This window comes from Miscanthus floridulus, chromosome 18, assembly GCF_019320115.1.
Source record: "Miscanthus floridulus cultivar M001 chromosome 18, ASM1932011v1, whole genome shotgun sequence".
Lineage (NCBI taxonomy): Eukaryota > Viridiplantae > Streptophyta > Magnoliopsida > Poales > Poaceae > Miscanthus > Miscanthus floridulus.
Window position 1 is genome coordinate 59,916,778 of NC_089597.1, and position 17,602 is coordinate 59,934,379.

General features: G+C 44.7%; 1 pseudogene; it reads left to right on the forward strand.

The window, feature by feature from the left end:
* Positions 1 to 1,259: 1,259 nt before the first annotated feature.
* On the forward strand, positions 1,260 to 9,428 carry LOC136520167 (aspartyl protease family protein At5g10770-like; annotated as a pseudogene).
* The last annotated feature ends 8,174 nt before the right edge of the window (positions 9,429 to 17,602 follow it).

Consider the following 17,602-nt stretch of genomic DNA (forward strand, 5'->3'; position numbering starts at 1 on the left):
TGTCGTACTACTCATGAGGTCTGGTCTGTTATTCGGACGACTTCAGGTTTGTCTAAACCACATAGTGTATCAAGCATGTTTGGGTCTTGGCTCTGGGTCTTAGTATAGAAATACAATCATTATCTTTGCTAGGAGTAGAAGCTACATGTCGATTGCTTTGGTTATGTAGGAACAACCTGATTTTTTAAAAAAAAAAGAAACGGATTTCTTTTTCTTTACAGGTTATCTACTCGGCTATATATTGGCTTTGTATATGGACTGTTCCGCAAAAACCGATATTACATGTTTTGGTTGCAGCGGCATATCAACTATTGACACGGGTGGCCATGGAGTTTTATACCCAAATATGTGGATAGTAATCTAGTCTTCGGATTAAGTGCTATTAGTGTGTCTAAACTTTTTTTTAAAAATCTTTGGTTTGGCTATGTGTATCCTGCTAATACAGAGACTAGGAATGTTTCAAAATCTTCGTATCATCTCAACGTAACGATTTTAAAATGAATAAAAAAATTCCCTCATCGAAATATACTTTAAATTTGTGCATTTCAACCATTCAATCTCACCGTCTTATGTGCTTCTCAATTCATCAGATTAAAAATACTAGGACATATTGTTTCTATGTTTTCTCTATTCCAAATTTTCTAGAATTGTGCATTTGGAAGAGCAATGTATCCCAATGCAGCACAAGTTCGAGCATAGCTGACACCGGTCCTCTTGTGCAAGCAAGGCCACGGACGTCCTTTATTTGTGACACATGAAGGTTACCTTCCATGGTACCCGCTACGCGTCATGTGGTTGGTAAGATAGCAGTTTCTTGCTATTAATCCAGTTGGTAGGAGTCTCTCTCTCTCATCTCTCTCTCTCTCTCTCCTCTCCTCTCTCCTCTCTCTCTCTTCTCTCCAGTCCTCGTATCTGCCTCTCTCTCTCTCTCTCTCTCTCGCTCTCCTCTCTCTCTATCTCATAGTATATATACTATATATATATATATTATATATTATATATATATATATATATATATATATATATATATCCAAAGCTTATTCTCATCCTTTGCACCTAATAATTAGTTCAAAATCCAAAAAAAGAGAGAGGCTTTGGCTACTGTGTATATATCCTGTAACTACTAACATGATTGGCCTTCTCACCAAATCACTATATTAAATCGTTTGGCCAGACCAAGTGACCAGGAAATTAGAGCGATGAAAGCTACCGGCGAGATTCCCACACACACTCAAACATGATACAGAACCTTTCTCTTATATAAAAGGGCGATGATTGGCCTGTCCTCAGTCCTCACTCCTCACCGCACGGCCTCAAGAGGAAGCTTTCAGCTCGGGCGAGACCTCGGGAACGCCATGGGGATGGGGTTGCTTCCTCTTCTTGCTGCCTGCTGCTCCCTCCTGCTCACGGTCGCAGCTCCTGCCCGGGACATCACCAGCGTCTGCGCTTCGCAAATCAGTGGTACATATATTTCTGTTATAGCTTAATCTTGTTTAATTTGTACTCGTTTTAACTCTCTGCTCACGATTGCACTTGCACCAGTATGGCAGTTTGCAATCGTAGTCAATTGAGTGGTAGACGAACTAGGAATCCTCAGAGTCAGAGGATGTATATACATGTCCATCCAGAGTGCATACAGGAGCTAGCTAGTACTGAATTTTTTACAGTGAAAGACAATTTTTTCAATAGCTCTATATATAGTTTGCGATAGTCACATCAAATTCAAAAGACGTGAAATGATGGTTTGTTCTTTATTGGATTAATTATCAGATGTTTGTGTGGGTGTGTATATATATATATATTCGTCTGCAATCACTTTCTTTCTACGGCACTTGCAAAGACTACGGTCTTCTTCAGGCAATAAAGAATAAAGTGTACGTCAGTTGACAGACCGCATAGACTATAGAAGTATAGAACCAACCAACAGACCGTGAAACTTATATCAGGGACATGATAGACTTTCTCGAGAGAGATCAAATCAAATGTTTGAAGTGCCCCACTTTCCCTCTTGTCTCAAACGTCGTGTGAGTGAGTGTGACCCACTGAATGCAAGCATGCATTCATTGGATATTTGGATTAGGGTGTAGCAGCAGGGAGACGGCGGTGCGTTACTGCTGCCAGATCGATTTGCGCCATGATTTTCCACATGGATATCATATTGTGGCGTTTATATATATCCTGTGTTCCTGTGAGCGTAGTTGTTGCCACCTGCAATTCAGCGGCAACGGAACAGCAACAAATGTGTTTGTACTCAAGATGGTAAAACACCATACGTAAACAGTGCCATATAGTATTTCTTTTAAGATTTTGTTTTGGAGATCTAGTGCAAGCTTGGATAGCGAGAAGGGGCGTGTGGTAGACTGTAGTACGTAGATGCTGTGTCAAATGTCACTCGCTAGGTCCATAACTTTTTATATATATTTTTTTCTTATTGAAGGCTGATTGATTAATAATTATGATGTTGTGTGTGCTCCTAACGAGCCACTTTTTGTCCTTTGTCTTGTCATGCATGATAAGGCCGGGAAGACTGACCAAGCATTATATTATATATAGTTCCATATATTTTCTTTTCTCTGGTGGTTATACTTGTATTAATTAAGTTATTTTAATCCAATTAATAATTAATGGTAATTAATAAATAAGTAAAAATCCATTATCCATATCATAAAAAAATGCCAATATGATGATCTTCCAAATTATATTTCACTTTGTTTTATCCTAAGTTATTAAACTTCTTTAACATTAGCCAATGCAATTTTATAGAAAAAAAAAACAAACATCTATGGTATCAAAATAGTTTCATTATTAGATTCTCAATGAAATATCCTTGATAGTCTACTTATTTGAAATTGTAGATGTCAATATTTTTAAGAAAAAAACAAGTCAAAGTAAAAAACTTAGGACAAAACTAAATTGAGTTTTAATTTGGAACCGATAGAGTACCCCTTATGAACAGTTAGCGTTATGCCTTTGTACATGCCCTGGGACACCCTGAAGGACCATGGGTAGATTGCACCCAAACTTATCATCGCCTGATGTCCCACCTTAATCATGTAGTATGGACCTAGGTTATAATCCAGCATAGTACAGTCTTCCTCTTCCTTTGTCCTTTTTCTTCTTTTGCAGTGCATCAAACATACAAGGTGGCGCCTATTAAAAAGTTGCAACAGTTGTCCTATTAATTTTAAAGTAGGTGTCACATATGTTTTATTTGTGGTCCTCTTACATATCTAGTTGTTGGGAGTAAAGAAATCGCATGGCCCACTCTTGAATTCAAGGACTCATGTTTTTTCCCTCCCAAACACAGTATATACACACATATGCTCACCTGCACTCATATTCGTATTCATATATATACATGTACGCACGTCGCACATCCATATCTTTATGAGCACCTCTGAAAATTTAAACTAGCAGATCTCGAGATTGGCAAAGTCATCACCACAAATGTCTCGATGGTACGTGTTGCCTACCATTGTAAAAATAGCTTCGTTAAATCTTGAAATAAATATATGAAATATATATAAGCATTCATGTCAAGTCAAGAACTTCAAGTGTTTCGTCACAAAAAAACCTAACCAGCAGAGCTGCAATCAGTTCACGATCCCTTCAAGCTATATAGAGCCAGACCAAAACTAAGAGGATCTTTCTCAATATTTTGTCTCTAGATCATTAGGTTGACCTATAACTAATCGAATTAAACTAACTTAGATTTTCAAGTAAGAAAAGCAAAAGGGCATGAATTATATATTGATATAATACCTCGCATTGGCCATTGGTACGCACTTGGTTCATCACTGCGGCACTGCCTAAAATGTGTTGGTTAAGTACAGTACAGCTTCTTTACCTTTTTTTTTATGAGAAGTACAGCTCATGTACTTGTTTGGACGTGCATGCTAGGAAGAATAGACTCTGCATTGTGTACATGGGCAGGAAAACGGAAGCACAGAGATAAATGGATAAGATAATTAAGAATGTGTGAATGGTTTCCCTTCACCTGTAACCATCAACCTCTCTATTTCACTCTTGTTGACGTGTTTCTCTGGGTCGGACTTCGACACACGCGGTTGCTGTGAGACGTCGTGACGGATTAGACTGCCTCTTTGATGTCACGCGTCAGCTATTGAAGGAAGCAACTCTCACCGTCATAGAAGTATACAAATTCCTTAGTTTAACTAATTTATACCTAATAATAAAGAGGCAAAATTTCAGTCTATTTTTTGTACCCATTTTTTGGTATGGCCTCCTCTAACTAACTCCGTGAATATGGAAATTGTTTCACCTCTCTATGTCTCTCATGTTATATATATAATAACAGATGTAGGGCTTTTTAGGTAACCTAGATAGGTACGAATCCTAATCAAATAGATCCTAGAAAAAAAGTTTTTTTAACCTGTCGTTTTTGCTTTTTTATTCAATCGGTCGTGGCATCCAATCCGTTTCCGTTTCCGTTTCCTGTTTTGTCTGTTTTTTTTGTTTTTTTTTTTTGCTTTGTGTTTTTTTCCTGTCTGTCCATAGGATACTTTTCCTTTCATTTTTTTTCCTTTTCATCAGTTAGCAACTTCAAAGTTCTTATCTCTTTTTCTGTTTCTTTTGTGTTTGTTTCCTATCCTATAAATATCTATATATCTATTATCTATTACCTATAATATATATAGCCGAGCTCATCTCCAGACAAGATCACGACTAGATAACAGATTGCTCGGATATAAAAACATGTTTCATGGCGAATTTTAGGTAGTTTGGTACATCATCTAAAAGACGCAAATAATGTTTCAAATCCTTGATATAAATGGTATGTGGCTCTAACTGATATATTTTGTGAGGAAAAAAATATCTACAATTTTAGGTAGTTTAGTCCAATTTACACCTTAAAAGATTTTTTTTGGTTTCTCTAAGTACAAATTGAGTTTTAGTTTCAAATTTTGTGTGGTGATAGAGGACAACATATTTGTGCTCGAAGTATACATTAGCATTTTTCATTATTATATGTTTTGTAAGATATTATATATCTCTAGTGTTAATTTATTATTAAATTTCCAAAGCTATCAAAATACTAGGAAAAAAAACTTAGACATATTTTTCTAACATAACCTAGATGTCCTCTATCAGGTCACAAAATTTGATATTATTACTCGACTTATACATGGAGAAACAAAAATAATAAATCCTATCGAGGGCTAAACTAGCAAATGAAATAGATGGAGGGAGTAAATTGAATTAAATGTTAATTTAGGGTTATCTCGACATAGACCAAATTTCGAGGGAGTAATTTGGACTTTTTCCTTATTATATATAATAGATAGAGCAGTTACGTTCACAGTCACGCAATCCGTTGTTTCGTTCGTGGTGCCCGTTTCCATTTGTGCAGCGCTGTATCGTCGTCTCTCACTGGTTCAGTGCGTGCTAGCTAGCTGCATGCGTCCACGCTGCTGAATGAATCTCTTTCAATTGGTGCTGGGTCGCTGTCACATTTCGCGATCGATCGGCGCGGGACGACAGACCACCCACCAGAATTTGTGGGGGACACACCGCCACAATCATCAACCGGGCAAACGGTGCACGGCAACTAGCTAGCCAGCTGCTTGGCACCGTAGCTTGCTGCTGCTGTTAGCTAAGCTAGCCGAGGACGTAATCATTGGTGCTTGGTGCGTTGCATTGTTCTAGTATAATGACTCCACGAGCTATAGCAGTTTCTGAAATGGCCAAGGGACTCGGACTTTCGGCATTTGAAGTATATTAAGCTTTTTGTCACATCCCTTAAAAAAAGCCTTTTGTCACATGAAAACGATATGATAGTGCTATAGTATACATTTTTTTTCAATTGCTATGACGCGTACCGAACGCACGTCAGACTACCATTCACGACTTCACCGACCGCGCCTCGTCTTATCTGCCTGTCCGACGTCGCTTCACTTCACCCGCTCCCCCCGCACTCGCACTTCACCCGCTCCGCCCGTTGCCCCGCAGTCGCTCTCTCCCACAGTCGCACTTCGCCCATTCCCCCGCCCTCGCTCTCTCCTACACTTGCTCTCCGCGCCGCTTTCCTGCCCGCTCTTCGTGCCGTCGCCGCAGCGAGCTCCCTCCCACCCTCAGTCCTCTCCGTCCCTCGCCCCTCCGCGACCTCCCTCCCTCCCTCCGTCCCTCGCCCTCCATGACCTCCATGCACCCCCACTCTCCTTGCGACCCAGCTCCCGCACCCCACCGGAGACGAGGACGACAGCGGCGGCTCCGACGAGGTAGGTTGCGGAGGGATCTGGATATGAGGTCTTGCTCCTCCTCCTCTGGATCTGGATCTGAGCCCTCCTCCCCCCTTCTCCTCTGGATCTGAGCCCTCCTCCTCCTCCTCCTCCTCCTCCTCCTCCTCATCTGGATCTAAGGGATGCAGCAGTGGCTAGGGTTCCAGGCGAGCTCTCAGGGGGTCAGATCTCGCCGTGTCGTAATGGTTTTTTTGGATATTGCAACAAATGATTTCGAATGTTGCAATGGTTCTTTTTTGTTGTTGCAACAGATGTTTTTCTGATGTTGCGGTAGTACTACTTGAGATGTTGCAGTATAGTTTTAGTTGCTTCAATCTCATGTCGCGGTAGTTGTTCCATGTTGTTGCAAGTGTTTTTATTTCGAGTGTTGTTTCATATGCTTCACACCAGTGTTGCAATAATATGTTCCAAATGTTTCAGCTCCTTCAACCTATTTGTTGCAGCAGTTTGTTCGGTGTTGTTGCAATAATATGTTCTAAATGTTTCAGCTCCTTCAACCTATTGTTGCAGCAGTTTGTTCCGTGTTGTTGCAATAATATGTTCATGGTGTTTCAGCTGTTTTAGCCTAATGTTTCACCTGTTGTTCCTTTGTTGTTGCAATAATATGCTCATTGTGTTTCAACTGCTTCATCCTAATGTTGCAGCTGTTGTTCCTTGTTGTTGCAATATACATGTTCATGGCGTTTCATCTGCTTCAGCCTAATATTGTAGTAGTTGTTTTCCGTATTGTTGCATGTGTTTTATTCTAGCTTTCTATGTTGTTTGGACGGGGAGGGGCGAGCCGGGACGAACGGGGGCGCGTGGTTTGCCAGGGCCTAGCGGGCGGAGGTGCTGGGGCCGGTGGACGTGGGGTGTTGTGGCTGTGGGGGGCGCTGGGCATGCAGCATGCTCGTCGCGGGCGTGGGGCGGACGGGATAGGCTGCGGGGGCGATCTGGGGGCGTGTGAACACAGAGGCTAGCGGGGCTCTTCGTAGGCATCGTAGGTCGTGGGTTCGTCAGTATTAGCGGGGCTCTTCGTTTGACGAAGACGCAGCAGCGGTAGTTCGCGCGAGCGCGCAATCTCAGGGCGGCGGCGGCGGTCCATGATGCTGCCCCGCCCTCGTACCATCGCCCAGCGACGAAGGCAGCGGTGGGGCTGGGGGGGGGGGGGGGGGCTCTAGCCCCCCTACCGATCCTGGGCACGTGGAGCCCCCCAAGCCCTCTCTTAAAATTATATATATATATATATATATATATATATATATATATATATATATTAGGTAGGAGGGGCTAAGGTTAAGAGAAAATAAAAAATCTCTATTCTTTTGTTCAGTCCCTCCTAAATTTTTTTCTAGCTTTGTCACTGTCATCGCCAGCGGGTCCGCTCCTTGCACGCGTCACGGGTGGCGTGCTGGTAGCGTGTGGTGCGGAACTGGAAAGGAGACGGGCGCACTGAGGGAGTGCATCCACAGAACAGTCCGATAGATCTGTATCCGTTGAACGTCCGGCCGCCGGGGCTTCTCATAGCAAAATGTTTGATACAATGGTCAATAATATGTAACGGAGGCTATATCGATATCCCAAACCGTTGGTAAAAATGAACGAGTAACTAGCCCAGGACTGACATATATTCTTTTGCAGATTTCCCGCACCGGAATAGCTCGGGCCTCCACCTGACGCTGCACCACCCGCAGAGCCCCTGCTCGCCGGCGCCGCTCCCGTCCGACCTCCCCTTCTCCACAGTCCTCACCCACGACGATGCGCGCGTCGCCCACCTCGCCTCGCGTCTCGCCGCCAGTAAGACGCCGCCCCGCCGCCCGACATCGCTCCGCAAGCCGAAGGCCGCCGGCGGCAAACTCGACGACTCCCTGGCCTCCGTACCGCTCACGCCGGGAACGTCCGTGGGCGTGGGGAACTACGTCACCGAGCTTGGCCTCGGCACGCCTGCCACCTCCTACGCCATGGTCGTCGACACGGGCTCGTCGCTCACCTGGCTGCAGTGCTTGCCCTGCGTCGTATCGTGCCACCGCCAGGTGGGCCCGCTCTACGACCCCAGGGCTTCCAGCACCTACAGCCTCCGTGCCGTGCTCGGCATCGCAGTGCGACGAGCTCCAGGCCGCTACGCTCAACCCGTCCGCCTGCTCCGTCAGAAACTGTCTGCATCTACCAGGCCAGCTACGGCGACAGCTCCTTCTCCGTCGGCTACCTCAGCAAGGACACCGTCTCCTTCGGCTCCAGCAGCTACCCGAACTTCTACTACGGCTGCGGCCAGGACAACGAGGGGCTCTTCGGCCGCTCCGCGGGACTCATCGGCCTCGCGCGCAACAAGCTCTCGCTGCTCTACCAGCTCGCGCCCAGCTTCGGCTACTCCTTCTCCTACTGCCTCCCGACGTCGGCGTCAACGGGGTACCTCTCCATCGGGCCCTATAACTCTGGGCAGTACTCGTACACGCACATGGCCTCGAGCTCTCTCGACGCCTCACTCTACTTCGTCATCCTGTCCGGGGTGTCGGTCGGCGGGAGCCCACTCGCGGTCTCCACGTCGGAGTACAGCAGCCTGCCCACGATCATAGACTCGGGCACGGTGATCACGCGCCTGCCGACGGCCGTGTACACGGCGCTGAGCAAGGCGGTGGCCGCGGCCATGGCAGGGGTGCAGAGCGCGCCGGCGTTCTCCATCCTGGACACGTGCTTCGAGGGCCAGGCGTCGCAGCTGCGCGTGCCGGCCGTGGCCATGACGTTCGCGGGCGGCGCCTCCCTCAAGCTGGCGACGCGGAACGTGCTCATAGACGTGGACGACTCCACGACGTGCCTGGCGTTTGCGCCCACCGACAGCATGACCATCATCGGCAACACGCAGCAGCAGACGTTCAGCGTCATCTACGACGTCGCGCAATCCAGGATCGGCTTTGCGGCAGGTGGTTGCAGCTGAATATATAGCTGACGGGTGAACTCACGTGACCTCTACTATGCAGCAGGGCAGCTCAAGCTTGGTAATTGAAAATGCATACAAAACACATGTAAATTCATTGAAGTTTATGAAATGGTAATGCTACAAGCTACTGTATTGTTGATTTTACGCTCCTGGCAAATTGTACATCCTTTTACAGGTAAATTGGAGTGTGTATAGATTTTTACAGGTGTAAGGTCAAAAACAGAAATGTAATGCTTGGATGATTTGGTCTATTATTTATATTCTTGCCCTGCCTTTATCACTGTGATAATAACGAGTGATAAGCGACACTACGACACGAAGGTACACAGAAAGCATACACAAGTGATACTTAAAACAATCAACATCACAGCTGTAGGACTAGAGACGTGTCAATCCACCACGCGTCTCTGTTTAGTTTGTCCAGCCCACGTAGGTATAACACCTGTCACTGATGAATTAACAACAGAGACTCAGTGTAGCCATCTCTGATATCTTATAGATGCGCCTCTTTGAAGCCCGTCTTTGCTAGGAAACGCACTAGAGATGGGTACTGAAGTGACCATGACGCCTAGGGAGTGAATCAGGCTTTCAAAAAATCTACTTCTAAAACCAAGGCCTCTAATTTTTATCTAGTTAAAACCTATGCTAATAAATAATCTATCTAGATGTGCAACTAAGGTTTTGCTAGGTGTTAATAATCTAAATAATTTAGGATTAACCCAGTGCCCTTTGTTTAGTACAACACACTTTCATATTTTGGACATAATGCATACAAAACACATGTAAATTCATTGAAGTCTATGAAGTGATAATGTTACAAGCTACTATATTGTTGATTTTACGCTCATGGCAATTGTACATCCTTTTACAAGTAAATTGGTGTGTGTATAGATTTTTACCGTTGTAAAGGTCAAAACAAAAATGTAATGCTGGGATGATTTGGTCTATTATTTATATTCTTGCCCTTGCTTTATCATTGTGAGAATAACGAGTGATATATTGTCAAGCGACACGCCGACACTATGACAAAAAGGTACAAATGATGCATTCGACCCAAGTGGGGTTGGCCGAGGCCCAATAAATTAAGGCTGCCCGGACCCCAACAGTTCTCAGGCACACCCACTCGGGGGAAGGCCCAATGTCCCTAAAAGACTAGTCCAATAGGGGAAGGGTGGCTCTCCCTTTTAAGGTGGCTTCCTCCTCCCAAGCTAAGCAAGGTGGGATTATTCAGAGGCTCACACGGTCGCCGCCCGACTACAACTAGGCCACTTGGCCCCTTTGTTGCGTCTTTGCCAGCAGTTAATAGTGGAGGATGTCCTCATCATTCCCACCCCCTTAAACAAGGGCCCAGCTTTGATACCAAATGATACATTCAACCCAAGTGGGGTTGGCCGAGGCCCAATAAATTAAGGCTGCCCGGACCCCAACAGTTCTCAGGCACACCCACTCGGGGAAAGGCCCAATGTCCCTAAAAGACTAGTCCAATAGGGGAAGGGTGGCTCTCCCTTTTAAGGTGGCTTCCTCCTCCCAAGCTAAGCAAGGTGGGATTATTCAGAGGCTCACACGGTCGCCGCCCGACTACAACTAGGCCACTTGGCCCCTTTGTTGCGTCTTTGCCAGCGGTTAATAGTGGAGGATGTCCTCATCAACAAAGAAAGCATACATAAGTGATACTAACCATCAACATCACATATGTAGATTAGAGACGTGTCAATCCACTATGCGTCTATGTATAGTTTGTACATCCCATGAGTCTTTGATGAATTAACAACAAAGACTCGTCTATCAGTAGCCATCTATGATATTTGATAGATGCGCCCCTTTGAAGCCCAGTCTTTGCTAGGAAACGCATTAGAGATGGGTACAATTTTAAAGACATGTGAAATTTGGTACACTGTCTCTTATTTGATTTATGTTTCGGAGACGCTTATTTTATTAGTAGTGGGTGAAGTTTTCCACATCTCTCATTGTTGATAGTATCAGGGACGCATTGTATCAAGCCCCATCTTGGTGTACATCCTTATATTAGAGGTGCATTAAGTTAATACGAGTCTCTAAGAGACCGCCTAACCTACGGCTTGTTACTCACTAGCTAGCAAGAGCACTACCTAGTAGCACCACCCTGCCGAGCTAGTTGTCGAAAAAGTTCCAATGGATGCAAGGTGAAATTGGACTTAGGCATTGTGGAGATCGACAGTAATCAACACCTCAAGCAAGACATTGGAGCTGCTATAGACTGACCAACACTTGATGCTACAAGTCCAAGATGAGATGAAAGAAGCCGGGATGCGAGGACATGAAGAAACAAAGCAAAACCAGCCAACTTAGTACCACCAAAAGTTCTAGTGCTTAGTGGTTTTGCACCATCGAAAAAAGCGGTCAGCAGTCAACCAGAGTCAATTGTGCCACCGAAAATCTCCAGTGACCCCAAAGAAGTTGCACTAGATAAAGAGGTCGCGTATATGAGGTATTTGTGTCACCGGAAATGCCTGGTGCAACGCACTGGATAAAAGGTCTTCTTCAGTGAGTTCTTGCAGAGGAACCAGGGCATAACACATAGGAAATTTCTGGTGAGCACTGAAAAAGGAGCACCGGACAAAATGTTGCCCAACGGACAGCTAACGGCTAGTTCCAACAGCCACAAGAAATCTCCAATGGGGCCTAACCACTAGAAATCTTCGGTGGGACCACCAAAAATTATGGTGCAGTGCACAGAATGCTGCACCAACGGCTAGTTCTCAAGTGGGGACTATCTATACCCCCCAAATTGGCCATTTGAAGGGGTGAGGAGCCAAGGGATCATTCCAAGGGAGTTGTTGCTCCACTCTAGTTCTCTTGCCACCATATGAACTTAAGTAATCATTAGTTGATAGTGTAGGTGCTTTGTAAAGTACTTAGGCTAGTTAGACACTGCTAAATGTGCTTGCTCTAGGTTTAGGGCTAGTGATTAGTGATGTTTGCCCACCTATCACCACTCGGTGCTTGTGTGTACCATTATTGTACATCGGAGGGGCTTGTAGTCTTGCAGGCCAAGATCACGCGAACCGTGTTCGTGGTGTGGCTGCCACCGTGTATCGGAGGAAAACTGAGGCCCGCGATGGTTTGGCCAGATGCTCGATAATGAAGACAACTGAGAGTGTTCCAGGAGAGGCCATCTCAGAGACTCACTTGCGCATGAGGAAGGCCCAAGGGTTATCCACAAAGTTACCCGACCGGGAGCTTGGCCCTCGCGAAGGGCTCCAACGAGGATTAGGGGAAGCGTGAGCTTATCAATACCTCTTTAAAAATATCAGAGTCATCGATGGGAATTTACATCTTATCTCATTTAAGCTTCTGCATTTTTATTGTGTACTTAGGTTGTGTGCTTTACTATTCTAGTTTAGCTTGCTAGGATAGTTAATAGGATTGGAACCTAGGTTGGATAAGACTTTTGTGGTAGAGAACTAGAGATAGAAACACACTTAGTGTCGTTGTTTTGAGAACCAACTAGTAAATTTATTACTACGCTACTCAAGGGAATCGATGGCTAGCACTCAGAACACAGAGGATTTATACGGGTTCAGGACTAAGCCCTATGTCTAGTTGCTGGAGACCTATGAGTACGTGTTCCTCAATGCCAAAGTGCTCCAAAAGGCTTACAACAGGGGGTGTACAAGCTATAGTCTTACTGGCAGTAAGTGTTCGAGGAAGGGGAAGATGAATGTCTAGAGTCCAATCTACTGAGAGTCGATCGACCAGAGTCCCCTATGGAAGAAGGCCTGGCTCCCCTTATATAGTCGTGAGGGCCAAGTTACATGCAGAGTGGGGTTCTCCTAGGTCGAGTGGCTAGGATCCTGAGGGATGGAGAACCTAGCGTTCTTCCTAAGCAGACTATCTAGTCTTGTCATTGAGGCATGGTCGTCTTGTGCTTGCTCCTTATGCCAAGGGGTGATCGTACGGTGGAGGTACTGTTCCAGCTATGGCGGCGCATGGGGAGTGGTGGTTGCTTACCAACTCCCCTGCCTGGTATGGCTTGCTTGCTATCATCATGGTCTTTGTCCTAGCGCTCCATTTCTTTAGGGAGAAGGATGGCACTATACGAGGAGAGTTGCCCGCTCCCTAGGTCAGGATCCCATTGCCCTAACCTCCTAGGGTCAGATCGGGGTCATAGGATCTAGTCAGAAGGGAGAGCTGACTCCTTATTGTGGCCCCCACGTCATGGCGGGTATGATCGTACATCCATCCATCAGGCTAGATGGGACTTGGGCAGTGCAGAGCCACACGGCATGGCATAGTTGTGCCCTGGTGTGGTCTTGTCTACAGCGAAGTGCTGATCGAGGTGACACTCTGTCGTAGGGTCGGACAGTCAGAGGGGTTGTCGTCCTTCCTATACTTGGCGGAGTGCGCGTGCACGTCCCCTCTAGGCAGACGTGATGAATGTGCTTTTCCCACCTCTCGTCCTTTCCTTAGCGGCTAAGGAAAGGGGAGGTTGTGATACCACGTGGTGCGAGAGGTGGGAGAGGTCGAGGTGGACCTCGTACGGCCCGGAGCTCTCCCACCTCGTGCTGGCCATAGTTTAAGAGTAGAAGTTTTAGAAAGACTAATTCAACACCCCCCTCTTAGGCATCACAGACCGTACAAGTGATATCAGAGTCGGTTAGCTCAATTTGGACCTTTGGCTTAACCACCATTGAGTACACATTACTAAGAGAGGGAAGGATGGATACCCTCTAGGCCTCCACACTTTGATGGCACCCATATTGGAGTGCTTGAATGGTTTGCTACCTAAAAGCGGTTGATCTAGGTGTTTGGGGAGTCACTTGTGATGGAAGAAGCCCCTAAAAATCCTGAGAAACCCACTACAAGTGATGAAAAAGAAATTCATCTAAATGCAAGAGGTAAAAATTGCTTGTATGAATCTTTTAGCATAGACATCTTTAACCAAGTGTTCATCCTAACTAAAGCAAATGAAATTTGGTTAAAGTTGCATGAGATCCGAGATGGTACAAGCAATCCCTGTGAGAAAAAACATTGTCTAACTAGGCAAACCTATGATTCCTTTAAAATGAAAGAAAATGAGACTATAAGAGACCTGTATTCCTATTTGAATCTAATTGTCGATGGGTCGAACTCTATAGGTTTGACAAAGTTAGAAGATGTGAACATTATGAGGAAGATCATCTCCATGATTCCACATGACAAATATGCATCAGTCATTACCATTCTTCACAACAAGGATGACTTGAGCAAAATGACCCCCACACTTACCATAAGCAAGCTTGTGGCATTTGAGATGTCACGAAAGATGGGTCAAGAAGAAGCTGCTTCATTAAGCAAAAGCATAGCTCTCACATGTGATGAGCACAAGAAGATTAAGGGCAAGAAGCAAGTTGAGATAAGCTCAAGGTCAAGTAAAGAAGAAGAAGATGATGAAGCTTCCACATCCTCCTCCTCCAATGATGAAGAAGTGATGCATTTGATTGAAGGAGTGAAGAGGATGCTTCGCAAGATGAGAGCCAAGGGTGCGCCCATCACAATTGAAGATATCATGTTTACCAACCAAAGAAGAAGGCAAAGAAAGAATGGATGCTTTGGTTGCGGTAGAAAGGGGCACTTTGTGGAGGATTATTGAAACAAGTGCTGGTGCTTCTTAGCGTAAGCAGAAAGGTCCGCAAGCGCATGGAAGTACCGGTTATAGCACTTCACCCAGAAGTATTCAAGGTATCATATTCTTCCAAAGGAACGGATGTGTAAGTAGTCTCTTAGCTAGTTTTCCCAGAAAGATAAGATGAAGAGTAACTCGGGTAGTGAGGTTCTTCATAGGGTAGAAACCTTAAGTGAAGATAACTTTGCTACTACAAACTCACTTCGGGCATCGGGTTGCACCTAGTCTGCTAGGCGATGCCGGCCTACAGCTCTACTGCCGTATCCGAACATGGGGGATTACTGAAGGACGGATATGGCTGTCACCACCTTCCGCCTACCCCTCAACCGGGGGATACGAGGCAAATGAAGGTAACCTCTACTTAGACACCACATCTACGCTATTGGTCACTACTCTAGCAGTTGGCCAAGAACTTTTGTCTTTATCAGGAGTCCTCTACTAGAGCACCCACCACGAGGATAGATGATGAACCCGCAAGTAAGTAGTAACAACGATAACTTGCTTAAGAAATCAATACCGAAGTTGAACACGAACTTCTTACTCCAACTAGTAAGACGATCGTAGAGGTACAAGTGTAGAGGGGGCTGACAAGTCCTGGCACTCTGTCCACCTGATGTACAAGGCTTGTCGAGTACAAGAAGTAGAGGGAACCGCTACTCCTGCTATTCCTCTAACTCTTCCTCCTCACTCCCTACTCTAGTCTAGCTAGAAGCTAATGGAAATGTGGCTTGCTCTTCTTTTCTTCCAATGTGTATGATCCTTATGAATGTGAACAGGGGCCCTCCTTTTATAGCTTGAGGAGGTCGGTTTGGTGAGGTATTTTAGGAAAGCACCCATGCAACCGACCTCCCTGTGCATTGAATGCACTGCCTGAGCAAGGTGGGGCCAAGCTGAGCTGGGGGCGCTGGGCCAGCCCACTCGCCATCGCCTTGCTCTGGTGGGTTGCGGGCTGGGCCTGAGTAGCTCCCATGCTAATGCTTGGCCCAAATTCGTCGGTTGTTTTGGGCTTTGCTTGAATGTGCCTTCTCGGTTGCGCATTTTAGTGTGCTTTCACGTGTTGCCCTGCAAAACACATAAGTACCAAAACTCGTGGAGATTGCAGTGCTTTTGGTCTTTCAAACGCAAAGAAGCAAAGCTAAGGGAGGAGTTGCACATGCTACAAAATTCCCATTAAGGTCGGTTGTGTGTTGTTTAAATTCCTTTTGAATTGGTACCAATAACCAACTATTGATGCTTTAGTACTAAGTAACTATATGTGTTTGCTTATTTAACTTTGCAGGCCTGAAATTCCATGGCAACTCTTGTGACTTCTACACTACCCATCACATGGCCTTAGCAATGGTGGCCGCAACTTTAGAAAATCCCGAGGTATATATATGTGTATGCATCTAATTCGCTTGTATATAGAAAAGCCAAAACATCTTATAATTCGGAACGGAGAGGGTACTAAACATCCTGTGAATTCCGAAGTTAATCTTCCAATTCGCTTGTATCCTTTTTTATTCCCGTCCTCAGTCAGTTCTTTGGTCTCTCGTTTATTTCTCCGACGTTTATTGAATCCTTGAGTCAGATATTCGCCTTCGCATTCAGACGGTAGAAGCAGAAGATTACGGATTCAACATTTACACCTCAGTATTTAAACTCATGAATTTAAATATGAATAATTTGTATGGATTGCTAATTTTAGAGTTTGAATTGCTGTGGCGAAAATAACAAAATATATGAATATGTGTGACAAGAATGTATGGTCCTAGTTTGACAGCCCTCGCTAGAGTTTTGGTTAAAAAAACAAAACCATAAGGAGAGTCCTCGATTCAAAAGTAGAGGCTATAATTTGAACTTTGAGGGCTATCTCGAGTGCTCAAGTGAGCAAAAATCATGGTGTGGACACTGATCATATATCAGTTGGTTAGGGTTCTTTGTGGTGGAACCTACCCACACAGGTTTAAGTCCTCGACTTGGCACAGGTGCTCGTAATTTCTGAGATTTATTCTAGGATTTAACGGCGCTATGCTTTTAGTGGTAGGACAACGTCCCTGTCGACGACGAGACACCTGTGGTGACTTCGTGAATCTCAAGATGTGCCGGCTCAATTCTTCGAATGTACTTATAGGGGTAGGATTTGCGTAATTGTGTTCATAGGGGTAAGTACATGCGTGTTGTGGACGTCTTTGCTATATTGTGTAATTCTCAAAAAAAATAATCATGGTGTGGTAGTATGTTGTACTACTCAACAGATTGCTCGGAGTCAGAGTACCTCCTGTAGGTAGCCATATGTAATTTCCTTCTAGAGTAGAAGCTTCCTTCTAAGCCACAGGATATGTTTGCATACTACTCCACAGGATATGTTCGTTTGAACTTATTAGCCATGGTTAAGTGTTCTCTCATAACAAAACAACATCGACCGGCTTATCAGTCGTAAAAACCATCAGCCGAATAGCTTGTGGCTTCTTCGTGCATTGTAGCAAAAAGCCAGAGTTATTTAGTACTCTCTCCGATCAAAATTATAAGATGTTTTAATTTTTCTAGATATATAACTTTTGCTATGTACTTGAATATTACACTATATCTAGTCTAGATATATAATAAAAACAATGTATTTAGAAAAGTAAAAACATATTAGCCATGTTCGGCTTGCTGAAACTTGGCTGAAATTGGCTGAAAAACAATGTTCTAGCTGAATTGTTGTGAGAGAAAAATATTATTTCGGTTGAAAAAAGAAGTCGAACAGACCAGTTTTAAGGTAAGCTGAACAGAGCCATTATAATTTAGAATGGAGGAAGT